Source organism: Oreochromis niloticus, linkage group LG23 (genome assembly GCF_001858045.2).
Source record: "Oreochromis niloticus isolate F11D_XX linkage group LG23, O_niloticus_UMD_NMBU, whole genome shotgun sequence".
Lineage (NCBI taxonomy): Eukaryota > Metazoa > Chordata > Actinopteri > Cichliformes > Cichlidae > Oreochromis > Oreochromis niloticus.
The window spans coordinates 20578117-20591578 of record NC_031986.2 but is presented as its reverse complement, the minus strand read 5'-3'; the positions used below and the strand labels follow the sequence as shown (position 1 = coordinate 20591578).

Here is a 13462-nt window from a genome sequence, read left to right as displayed (position 1 = left end):
AAGAAGCTCTGGGACAGTCCAGCTCTTCATGACAGTAATTGTGTAATAGTGTACAGGAACATTTGTGCTGGTTAAAAGCTCACAAGTCCCACTGGGACACTCCACTCCAGGGCTCAAGTCCTGTGGGGCCTCAAGTTCCAGACAGATAAGCTGCTGCTGGCCAACCAGCCAGAGAAAGATATGTCAGACACGGGAGAAGAAAAAGGCTGTTTTTATAAATGTGGCTGTCCCAGCTGACGGCATCAGGAAGGAGTATAAGAAGATGTTCAGTGAAAAAGAATAATTTGCTCACCTCTGTCACCTGATCCCAGGTTGAATACTTAGTTCAGACATTTTACAAGTTTAAAAAAGACGTTGAATGAACTTCTAGTCTTGCAGACTTTCTTGGATCATTAGTGCACAGAGGACTAAAATGTACATTTTCCATGTATTCATTACTCTGTAAAGAACCAGCACTTCATTCAAAATGCATTAAAGACAAAGTTTCCCTCAGAAGTTTGCTGGTTGATGATGATTTTGTGCCCTTAAAGTAGACTTCTGTGTTCTGTGGCTGAGATGACCATGGAGTCAAAACAGGACGGCAACCTCTTCGAAACTAGGAAAACAAAAATAGTGGTTGTCTGAGAGTGTGCAACACATTCACCCTCTGAACAGTTGCATACTTCACTTTGTGAGAGGCAACCTGTCTCCAAACAATCGTCATTCAACTCTGACTGCAACGACTGCTTGCAATCCCTCTCAGACGCACCGGTGAAGGTTTGTGAATAACTATCTAACCTATAAACACAGACTGCCAACATGTTGCAATCAGTCTGAGTGCAACTCTGCACTACATATAACTACACATATAACAATCAAGTAAATTTCCCTTGATCAGATTCCATTAATTTTAACATTTTACTTTGGACTTCTGTGACAAAATCGCACAAAAATTACATGTAATTAAATTATTCAAGTCAGCAATTTGGGGCATAATTTTTTTTGAGTGTATGAGATTCTGGTTGACCTTCTGTCTATGTAGACAGTAGCAGATTTGCACATTTCCCCAGTTTATTACAGTTAATAGCTGTAATGCCACAAACAGAACTGCCAATTTTCAAGAATTGCATGTAACTCCCAACTTGACCAACTTAACTTCCCATCTTGAGGCACCAATTATCAAGACAGCAACTGCCTCTGAGTGGTAGCTGACCTGGTCCCTATCTTCTACATCTGGAATAAAATTAAATTTAAAATTTACTTTAATCGTTCATTTGAGTTTTGACAAGTCACAAGTTTAAATGATGATAACCGTGTTTTACTTTTATGGGGAGATGAAGTGAACTGATGACAGCCTGAATTAATAAAGAATAAAAAAAACTCTTACTCAAAGTTTCTTTAGTCTGTTTCAGTCATAATAAAAATGGTGTTAACTGCTGATTTTAATTTCTTGAAAAATCACTCTGCTTCACACGTTAACCACACTGAACCAGAAGCAGCTGTGCCTCCCTCGCCTTCCCTCTTCACAAGCTCCTGAAACTCATTTAGAGTGAATTTGTGGCTGATTGCAGAAGCGGCAATCACTCACTCACTGCTATACGAGCAGAGGCAGCTTTCCGGCTGAATGTGCTCTAATGCAGCGTAAAAAAGCTAATGTGCATTCACATTGTTAGAGAAGACAAACACATGAATAGATGCAACCATTTTTAGCATAAATACGTAATATTGCTGGTTTGATCCAACTGCAAGTGGCTACAATTATCTCTGTTTTTTGAAAAGAAATATGCCAAAGCTGGAAAATGAACACACTGTGCAGCTACATTGGACTCACCTTTAACATACAGACTAGAGGAGCTGGATCATTTTTTTCAACCACTGACTTTCTGATTAGTTGATGATCTGCTTTATTTACTGAGCCCCTGCTGCTCACCTCTTCGTTTTGGTGCTGGAAACTTACTGCTTTTGTTACCTCTTTGTTACTCATAGTGGGCAAAGATGGGCCTGAAAACACTTATGACGAAAAAACACACTTTTAACATGGTCTGATATGTATTGAATTATATATATGTATATACAACTTGCATGGCATGTTTCACCTGATAATGACTAAAAAGTAATTTATAAAGATATTTTAGAGCTTATCATTTAAAAAACTAAATACCAACAGCGCAAGCTAGCAGTCACTGGTCATCACTGACTTTCCCCTTGTCCTTTTAAATTTTAGAGAAAATGGCAGGAGTTCGTATATATTCAAGAAGAAGAGCTTTGAGAACAACCCCTCATTACGACTATTCTCCATGTTGAATTAGAGGCTAGTTTCCTGCGTCACAAAAACCCAGCAGCGATGACGTCAAAGGTCTGCCTAGACTCTAATCTCCAAAAGAAACCATCTTAACAGCCATCCACTTTTTAAACTGCTTATACAATTCAGGACTGCAAGGGGGCTGGAGCCTATCCCAGCTGTCATGGGGCGAGAGGCAGGGTACACTGTGGACAGATAACCTGTCTGTCACAGGGCTAAAACAGAGAGATAAAAACCACTCATGCTCTCAGCCAATTTAGAATCTCCAGTTGACCTAACATGTACATCTTTGGAGTGTGGGAAGAAGCCAGAGGACCCAGAAAATTCCCATGCACACTCGACGTAGACAGGCTCCAGTTGGTGAGTAGATTGGAGCCCAGGACCTTATTGCTGTGAAGTAATCGTGCTCACCACTCCACCACCATATTGGCCAACATCTAAATATGAGGAAGCAAATAAGACTTGGGTGGCAGTTACCAACAGTTGGAGTCCACCCCCAGCTGCCCCAGAAGTTCAAATAAATATAGTACAAGTACAAATACAAATACAAGTACAAATAAAATCTACCTGAACAAAACAAACAGAACCCACTTGTGGTGATGCCCGTAATTTTGCATAAATTTAAACTTTAAAGGGTACACTGTGTAATATCTCACCACTAGATGACAGCAGATTGAAATGTGTATTCAAAAGGTGTATTTTATTAACCCTTCCATTTCAAATTGAAAACTTAAAAGTGTGTGGGAAACACTTTGTAATGCTGATAAGGTGTACTACATGTATGTGTCTGGTTTCTATCCAAATATATAAAGTGTGATATAAAGCGGAAAATGGCGATGTTCATCTCCAGAAACCTACAGACTTTGAATGGATTGATTTTGAGTTTATGAGAATGAATCAGTTCGCTGGAAGATGCAATGAAATACTCATCAGTGTATATTTATGAGTACAATGGGTTTTTTGTTAATATTAAATAACCTAAAAAAATATTTACTGTAACTTCTTGAAGTGAAACATGGAATAAAAATTAATCGCATATATTTAAATAAGGAAATTATCTAACAGAGATCAAAACCTTTTTTGACTGTAAACATGTTTGTTTCTAATGTAAAGTCAGACATTTTAACATAGGAGTCTATGGGGACTGACTCACTTTTCAAGGCACCCTCAAGTGGACACTAGAAGAACTGCAGCTTTTGCATCTATTTTCAACTCTGGAGGTAGCAGCTTATTTTCAACATGATATAGAATAAAAGTTTAATGCTGAGGTGTCCACATACCCATTTTGCCCATCTCTTGAAGCCCCCTTATCCACTGGAAGTCTCTGTGCACCAGTAATAGCGATCGACCTGAACTTTTATAGAGGATGTGCAGTATTGTTTTCACATTATTTATGTTATGTAATCATGTTTTACTCATGTGAGTCTCTACTAAGGATCTAGACTATTGTTTGTCCAAACCTCATTAGCAATCATGTATGACAAGCTGAGCAGCACTCACCCATAAGTGATTGCACACACACACACACACACACACACACACACACACACACACACACACACACACACACACACACACACACACACACACACACACACACACACATTATCGCTCTGTTGCATAAGCAGCTGGATGTTTTCTTCATCCTGAGCTCAAAAACACATAAATTGTCCATACATTACAATAATATACCACAAATGCAGATAAACAGGTGCACTTTCAAACCGACAGAGCAGGTTTAGTGAGGAGGAGGCCGTATAGATGGTAGATGGTAGTGATGTTAAAATAATGAAGACGTTTAGAAAGTTAACAGTTAGCTGTTCGCTCTGACAAACGCTGCACTGTGGGCTTTTGGTGGTAATTAATTTTTCAGGCCTACAGAGTCGCCTGCCCCATTAGCTGTTTTGTTGAGATTGATGATGAATTTGGAAAATTGCTGCCTGACATGCAGTGTGGTGTAAATCTAATGTCGATCAGGTGCGATGAGAGCCCAGAGACAGCGCAGACGAGCGAGGTCTGGGCTTGAATTTACTGCCGGGCCTCCTGGAGATGTTGTGGGTGTAATTCACACATGATGGAAATTGCTTCCTTGACAACCTCTGACTTATTTCCTTTTCTCTCCTCTTATAACTTTGTTAGGCTTCAATAGCTGCTCGGCCCTAATTTAACACCATGAAGGACACTAATAAAAGCAGTTCAAGACACGGTTGACAAATTGAGTGAAAACAAAGCAAACACTTCAACAATAATAATAACAGAAAAAAAATTAAGCTGTGAGATTGCAGCTTCTTGAGTTCAGTCGCTGCCAAACAAGTTCTGAATATCATTAAAATAATATGTAATCTCAGCCTCATCAGGAAACCAGAGCAAAACAAACACGTCCAAATCTTCTTCCTGATTGCTTAGAGCACGTACCCCCAGAGCAAACACAGGAAGGATGGATGCAAATAACTAATTTCTTTAAGTTCAAACTGCTGAAAAGATACAAAAAACAAGACTACCACACCTAAATCCTCATGTTACATACGCATACTGTCTGCATGCTGATATATGTCTAAATCTAAAGAAGAAGAAGAAACATTTTATCTATCCCTAAAGGGGAGAAATTATTCAAAATGATTCAATAAATAAAACTATAAATATCATACAATAAGCTGGAAAGGGGTGGAGTGACCACTCTGGGTTAATCTATGTTCCTATCCTGCTTTACGACCCCCGGGTAGTGACTGACAGAAAAAGATGACGGATACGAGTGACAGAAATGAGATTCCTCAGAAGACTCTAAGGGCTCTCATCCAGTAGGGGCTCAGAGTAGAGCTAAATGCCTTGTGCAGAAAAGTTTTATGTTCAGACAAGACAAAGATTGAGCTCTCTGGCCAAACTGACAAGAGGTATGTTTGAAAAAGTAAAGATGAGGCTTTAAAACCTAACCTGTACCAGCTGTTAAGCATGCTGGTGGTAGCATCATGCTCTCGGGCTGTGTTGCTGCCAGTGGTACTGGTACACTGCACAAAGTGGATGAAATAATAGAGGAGGACTACCTGCAAATTCTTCAACTTCACAATTGAAACTTGGACACAACAGGAGAATGATACCAAACATATATCAAAACTAGTTTTGAATCGATAAAGCGGGCTTACATTAAGCTTCTGGAATGGCCTTCCCAAAACCCTGAACTCAACCCTGTTGAAAATTTGTGGACTACACTTAAAAGTCTGGAAAACGTAAGATTCTGTCTGTGTCAGGAAACCATCCAGTTGAAATGAACTCTACCAATTGTGCCAAGAAGAGCAGCCAAATATCAGCCAGAATTATGCCCGAAGCTTGTTGATGGCTACCAAAAGTTTCTGGTCGAGGGTCAACGTGCTAAGGGAAATTTAACCAAATATTAGTGTGGCTGTGTGTATATATTTGAGCCTGTGTGGATTACAGAAAATCAAAAAAAAATTCAAAGTTGTGCACCCGCTTCTTGTTATTAAATTGCATGCTGTGCAATCATTCCACTCTGGAAAAAGAGAAGTTCAAAGAAATCATAAAAAAATATCATTTCATTCATGCCAATAATAAGCAGATATAAACTTCTCACCACAACTGTATAATCATGACACCAAAATAACATTTAGATCAAAGTTCTCTCTGAAAGATTTTGGTGATATGGTCATTTTTTTTGTCCAACAGCTGACGACTGCTGGTATATTTGCAACATACAGTAAGCGAATCTTCACTCCCCAAATCCCATTTTCAGTGACGGTACTAATGGAAGAGCCCAACTGGGGGAAAACATTTCTTTTTAAAGTCACAAACTAGGATTATTTTGGTTTTCCAGTACTGGAATACTGGACCTAAAAATACAGATCAGGTGAAGGATGCTTCTGTTTGCAGCCTCTAGATCAGCAGGTAGTGATACCAAAGGCTATAAAAGACCTTAAACATGACTGATGATCTCATTTCAGCACCAATCAGCGACTACTAAAGATGTGTCATTCGCAGTCGCTGACATTCTTTGCACTGCCACTTCCCATTACGCACACTATAAATTATATTGTAACAATGATTTATTTACTAAAATTGGTTCTCAAGTAGGTGTATCATTGAATTAACTTAATAAAATTACAATAATTACCTGAAAAAACAACAGCAGTTAGCCTTACACCAGCTTCTTGCTTGCTTCTACACATACATCGACGTGTGTGTATGTTTGTGTGTGTTAGAGGACTAAACATCCACAGCCCATTATGAAAAGCCACAGGCCATAAGACTAGCCATTAGTATTATCTCTCTGTGGAAGGGAAGGACACAGCAGGAGGTGGATCTGTGTTTCACAGCCAGAGCAGGAGGACTGTCTCTCACCGTCCCCCTCCACCTCTGTCCTTCTGTCTGTCTTTCTTCCTCTCACCTTCTGTCACTCTCAGCAAGTCTCCGGAAAGGTGTTATGGGTGTATTTAGTTGTCTAATTTACCACAAATGCAATAATTTAGCTATCACGTTGCCAGAGTCCCTCCTCTTCAGCTCTGCCATCTATAGCTGCTATTTACATTCTGCTTCTTCTTTGGTTTTTCTTTTTTTTCATTCTCCAAGCCTGGATACAAACACAATCTGTCACTCTGTCACGGAGCCAGTTAAACAACGCAAGCCTTTGAGATTGTCCACATTTAGACTTGAACAGGAGCTCAAGGATGTGGAGGGATGCAATGACACAACACAGCCCTAGACCGCAGATCAAGGTTGTGCTGTAACGCCGCTAGCGGGCCGAGTCTTATGCAACACGGGTGAAAAATGTAATGAGGAGGCAGTGGCGACGTGGCCCGGGGAAAGATTGAAGAGGAGAAGAGTCAGTGAACTCAGGTGGTTAGGGTGATGCAATGTTTGAGAGCTGTGAATTGGCTTTTATTATCCTCAGTAACAGATATTTTTCTCCCACATACACACACTGAGAGTTTGACTCAAGGACACTTTAACACAAATGTCACAATTAGTAACAGACCAGCTGAGCTGCAGCTGCAACAAAAAACCCCTCAAAACACAAAACAACAATCAGCCGGATTTGAACCCTATTGTCTATTTGTCTGTGTCACTTTGACTCCATTCGACAATCTGCTGCCATGCTGATATTTACCAAAAGCATGACTATAAAGCATTTCACTCAAGTCATTTTACCACGCTCTTTATATGGCTTCATGTCATTTGGCCACCACAGTGTGTCACAGATCACAGATATAGAGTCATATGAAAAAGAAAGTTTTCACAGGACTCTACACCGTCGCATGAAAACTCTTTTCGTATCGAGTGTCCATTTGTTGTGTAACTGGGGCAAAAAATAAGGTTCACTCATGCTTTCTTTGAGAAATTTATGAAAACTTACAAGTACAATTTTCAAGTTCACCACTCCACCTTTGCTATTCATCGTCTCTATTTTGTTTTTGTTAAACAAACAATATTACTTTTAATTTTAGAGAAATATGTTCTTGGTTATTTAAAGGTAAAGTAAGTCATTTTTGAAGTATTTAATAGAAAACAAGAATGCTGTACTCATCAGTTTACATTGTTTAATGTGTAATTACATCTTCCAACAAACTGATATGTTCTCGTAAACTTTAATCCATTAAAAACACACAGGAGCAGAGAGAGAGCGAGAGAGCTATGACCATTTAACATTGGTACATGTATATTTTCATCATCTCTTTCTCCTAACCTCATCTTTTCTGAACTGAAGGTCAGGGCTCTAACATTCAAAAACGTGCATACATATGCCATTGTGGAACCAAGGTTTAAAAAACCCACCCTGGATCCAACACTACTTCAACATTTTAGACCTATCTCCAAACTCCCATTTATGTCAAAACTCTTTGAGAAGGCAGTTGCTGTCCACCTTACAGCATACTTGGAGAAACACAACATCTATGACGGTTCCAATCTGGTTTTCGTAAATTGCATTCCACTGAGACAGCACTACTAAAAGTCACTAATGATATTATGATGTCAGCAGACTCCGGAGAATACACAGTCCTAGTCTTGGTAGACCTTATCTCAGCCTTTGATACAGTCAATCATACAATCCTTATAAACAGATTGAGAGACCTGGTTGGGATGTCTGGCTCTGTTCTAGACTGTTTTTCATCTTATAGATCTGAAAGGAGTTTTAGTGTGTCTGCAAACCAGATCATGTCGGAAACTACAGAGTTGCTGTGTGGAGTTCCTCAGGGCTCCGTGCTGGGACCTATTCTGTTTTTAATATACATTCTTCCTTTAAGCCAGATAATACAGCAGTTTCCTGAAGTATCTTATCATCTTTTTGTTGACAATATTCAGCTATACTATTCATTTAAGCCTTCTGAAGTTCATAAGCTCTCCGATCTGATTGACTGTTTAACCAACATTAAACAATGGTTGAACAATAATTGCTTACAGCTAAACCCAGCCAAAACAGAAACTTTGATTATTGCACCAGACAGTGTGCAATAATCTGCACACTGTCTGGTGCACCGCAGGTCCTTGCTGAGGTGAGACGCCAGCCAAGGGAAGACTACAACGGAGGAACTGTACAGGTGTGGAGCAGCATCTCTCACCTGCCTCCAAAAGTATATAAAAACAAAAGAAGAAAGAAAGGAAAAAAAACATCTGGCATCTGGCAGTCGCTGTTTAACCTGATATTAAACAGCGACTGGGTGATTTCGGTTCCTCACAGAAACATAACCTTAGAAACCTGGGTGTTATTTTTGATGAAGCTATTTCTTTGGTGGGAAAAAGCTTTCCTTTATTTCTACGGTGTCTGGACTCAGTGGAGACCTTCAAAAAGCAGCTAAAGATATTTTTAATTCAAAAAGCTTTTAATTAGACGAGGGTTTTTATGATGTATTTATGACTGTATTGTGTTTTCTTGCCTTTCTTGTAAGGCAGTTTGTGACACGTCTGTGAAAGGTGCTATATAAATAAACTTTACTTACTTACTTACTTATTTGTTCCTAACACTAAGACCAAGCCGCTGAAAAAAACAGAACAGCTGGTTATCAACTAACCTTATGTCAAAAAATTATGCTTGAGTGTCCTAAAAGTCAAACTTTCCCTCAGATAAACAGTTTGATTACATTATCACATCATATGAGAGTTATTTCTCTAAGAGTCCAAGCTCAACAAGGTTTCATCCATTTAAAAGACAGTTTCACAAACGTGGCTAACAGCAGCTAACATGAGCTAACAGAGGCTAGGACCAGCTAACAGACATTAACACCAGCTAACACAGGCTAACAGCAATAGAAGCCAAAGACCTTACAGACAGAAAAGTTCTTTCAACAACTCTTCGTACCAGTTTTACAATTAATAAAAGTCAAAACTGTCTTGAGGTTTATTCGTATTTGATTCCTTATGGTGACGATGTCACCCTGCTACACTTTGATGACCTCATCATGAAGATCAGGAAGTAAGGCCATTTAAATTCCTCTTGTACAAGCAAAATATCTGATTCCTAGACGTGTAAAAATATCTGTATTTTTAACATCATGTGTTCATGATGAACAGTGATTACCTTCTGTGACTTTTTCTGGCTTTTTTACAATTACAGTCATTATTATTCCTCAACCATGGTTTGTCACAGGGGTTGTGGATGTTTATGTTGAGTCACTGCAGGCTGTTGAGCTCTAACACAGAGAAGCCATCTGCATTTGAATATGCAGGTCAGCAGGAGTCACTCCAGCTAGCTTATGTGTTTATACAGTGACAGACATATAAAAAAAATAAAATAAATCAGGGACTGAATAAAAAAACAAAAAAACAACCTTTGGCTCTAAAAAGTGATTCACACATGTGAAAATGGTGAAAGTTAGAGACGCTTGAGGCAGTTTGATGTCAATAAATGAACCAGAGGTTTGTCAAACAGAGAGGCAAAAAGTAGTAAAACTAAACAAATTATCATGAAAAGTGAGTAAGTGTTTTTATGAAACGATAACAGACCCCCTCTGCTCACTGACAAATGTTTGGAGTCTGTAATGAAACCTCAGGTGGAGAGATTCTCATTTCCAGCTAATGCACTTCCCACAGTGCTCTGAACTTTTTACCCACGGCTCTCTCAACGCGGTTTTTCTCCCCCAGTGGGAGGAAAGTGTCCATCCTGTGGTTAGCTGAATTTATCTGGAAAATACTTTATTAAATGCTCATCAGCTTACCAACCCACTCTAACCAGCTCTGAAGAGAAGAAGAGAAGTCTGCTTTGGATTTCAAGTTTAGAAAAATGTAATTGTCTTGGTTAGATAAAAACAGGAAAGTTTATTAATTAACCATCATATTTCTCTAGCCTTCAAGAAGACCTATCTGACTCATTTCCATCCCCATCTATTAATTCCTGGGCTCTGCCAGAGTAGCTTTGCATGAATCAAAGTCCAAAATAATCTTTATTTATCTTGCATTGGGCCCTGGTGCCACTTCTCAGTTTGCGTTGTCTCTCAAATAAACAATTGTAGCTTTCTAACCTCCCTTTAAGCCAACGTTCTTGTGATTGGCTGCCTCTTAGAAACAAGTAGTTGGGTGGAGCTAAGGGATATCTGCTCTCAATGACATCATACTCAGCTAAGAGTAGAAAAAATGGACTTTAAAGATGTCTGAGACCTAAGCTTTTGGCTCGCAGCAATTGTACATGTTTACAATTAGAATTGCTGTGAAGATTCAGTAAATACATACATCAGTATTTATATGACAATAAATGAGGAAAAGCATAATAGCGTAATGTTGTTTACAGTATTAGTATTTTATGAATATAAATGAAGGTGGTCTGGTTTGTTTTCTTTAATCACAACCAGCTACAGCAACACATTATATCGACTGCAGGTGGAGCTTGTGCTCATAGAAAAACCTCTAGAAACTCACCTGTATGTTACCTGCTCAGTACAAAACAGCTAGCAGACCCAGTTAGAGCAGGGGCGGATCTAGAAGGGTGGCATGGGGTGGCAAGTGCCACCCTAAAATGATCCCTTGCCACCCCAAGTGCCACCCCAGTTTTGCATATGATAGTGTTGTTTATTAAAATAAGATAGCATTAACAGTTTGAGCGTAGTTACAGTCAGCAATGAATATAAATGCTAAAACTGAATATATTGCATAGTGTCCCCCCCCCCCCCCTCCACCATTAACAAATGGTTCAGCCCATAGCAGGACCGGCTTTTTTTCTTGTTTTCAGTAGCAAGCGATGCTTATAATTGTGCCAGAGCACATTTTGAACAACACCATGGGAATTTCGGATTTTACACAGGTGGTTGGATGTTACACTCTGGAAATGGAATGAAGGTGAGTGTTATTAACCCTCTGTGGTCCACGGACACGTTGCACCTCTAAATCACATGACTATTTTAAGCTGGCATAGCAACAAGCTGCAGCCACGCTGAGTCTCTATTTCAGCCCACATTGAAAGTTCGGACTTCAAAGTTTTTAAATTTTAATTACAGGCCAGTGAATCCAGAGTTATGATAATATATATAAACCATGCTTTGTTCTAAATACTGTCGTCACGTTTTTGTGTGTGTGTGTTTTAAGCGTTTTCTAAGGACAGCGCGAAAACAGTAAAGAAAGGAAAAAAAGCCACCTCTTTCCTATCGGTGGAAAAATGTACCATGTCGACCAATTTTTTTTTTAAAAAGTCAACACGTGGGATTTGGTTGTTTAGGAAGAGGGGAGAGTTTTGGGAGTGACGGTAACGGCAGCGAGACAGAGGGAGCGAGTGAAAGAGAGAGAGAGAGAGAGAGAGAGTTTTTAGATGTGGCCGATTTGTGACGTTTAGTGTGTTGTGTTGTCTTGTGTAGTTGTTCTGTTGTGTAGTCGTTTTGTTTTGTGTGTCATTGAGGGCACTAATGAATGTCACAAAGGCACATTGCAGTGTAAACGCTGTATTGAAAACCAGGAGTGATACACCTCCTGCTGTCAGGCTGCAGGTTTATCCCTGTGCTGTTCTCCTCTGTCTTTTGGTGGACAAACTTTTTTTAACTGGAACACATCATTTGTGGGGCATCTTATTGCGAAACCTGATTGTTCTCTCACTTTAGTTTTAGTAATATTTTTAAATGGTTGCATAAAATGAAAAAGAAAAGGCAGGTGTATTGGCTGCATTTTTAGATAAATAGTTGTATATGTTTACAAAATGTACAATTTATATTTGCATTTCAAGTTATAAAAATTGACTCAACATGTCTGTGGTTTTTTTTACAGTAAAAAATACTACTAGGATTTTAAGTTCTTTGTGTGATTTCAGATCAGTAATACTAATGCAGTATGTCAGTGAAAAAAACAACTAAATTCAGTTGAGCTGAAAAGAATGATACCAAACAAGGCAAGGGGAAAAAAATAAAATGAAACAATTTGAGGGTGAAATACAAATGTAAACTCAAAAGGAGTCAAAAATGGCTGTTGTATTTCAGACCTCAGTGGGTTGATCCAACAAATCATGAAAAATTAGGTTTAAATTTTTGTTCATGACAGTGCAGATTTCTGACATTTTGTGTAATTTAAGCATCTAACAATGTGATTGTTTTCTAACAAAAAACAGTGTGAAAGTTAAGTTTTGATTTTGCCACCCCATTTGATTTCTTTGCCACCCTCATGCCACCCTAACTAAATTTCTCTAGATCCGCCCCTGAGTTAGAGGCTGGTGAGCACAGTGGTGGACTAGCTGGTCAGCAGTTACACGTCAACATATTTCCCTCAAAAGCTGGTGGAGACCAGAAATAGATGAAGAAAAGAGTACCCAGGACAAAGCTAAAGCAGCATTTACATTTCCCTACAAAACATATTTAGGAAAACATATTGTGGCTGTGCAAACTCTTTTACCCAATGCAAGTATAAATGTTATTTTTAATTAAATATATCGTGTATTTGTATTTATTTTGAATTAGTTTTTTATTGATTTAGTCTTTTAATCTTTTAATGTAATATTTAACAGTCATATAAGAAGCCATATTAATTAAGAGTAGTTTTAATTAATTTTTCTAATTTAATTTTAATTAGTGGTTGCAGCACGGCGAGCAGTGACTGCAGGGATAAACTTCATGCCACAGCAACCCTGAACTGGTTAAGCGTAAGAGGATGGATGTTTAAATTATTAAACTATTTTTATTTTTTTATTTTTTTTTAAATAAATAAACAAATGAGGAATAAACAGGGGAAATATAAATAATATTTTCTGGAACTAACCTGTGCTTCTAA

General features: G+C 38.6%; 1 protein-coding gene across 4 annotated transcripts in view; it reads right to left on the bottom strand.

Moving 5' to 3' along the window:
* Nucleotides 1-13462, bottom strand: part of LOC100702270 (inactive dipeptidyl peptidase 10) — a 118590-nt gene that overhangs the window by 47559 nt on the left and 57569 nt on the right. The window lies entirely within an intron of this gene.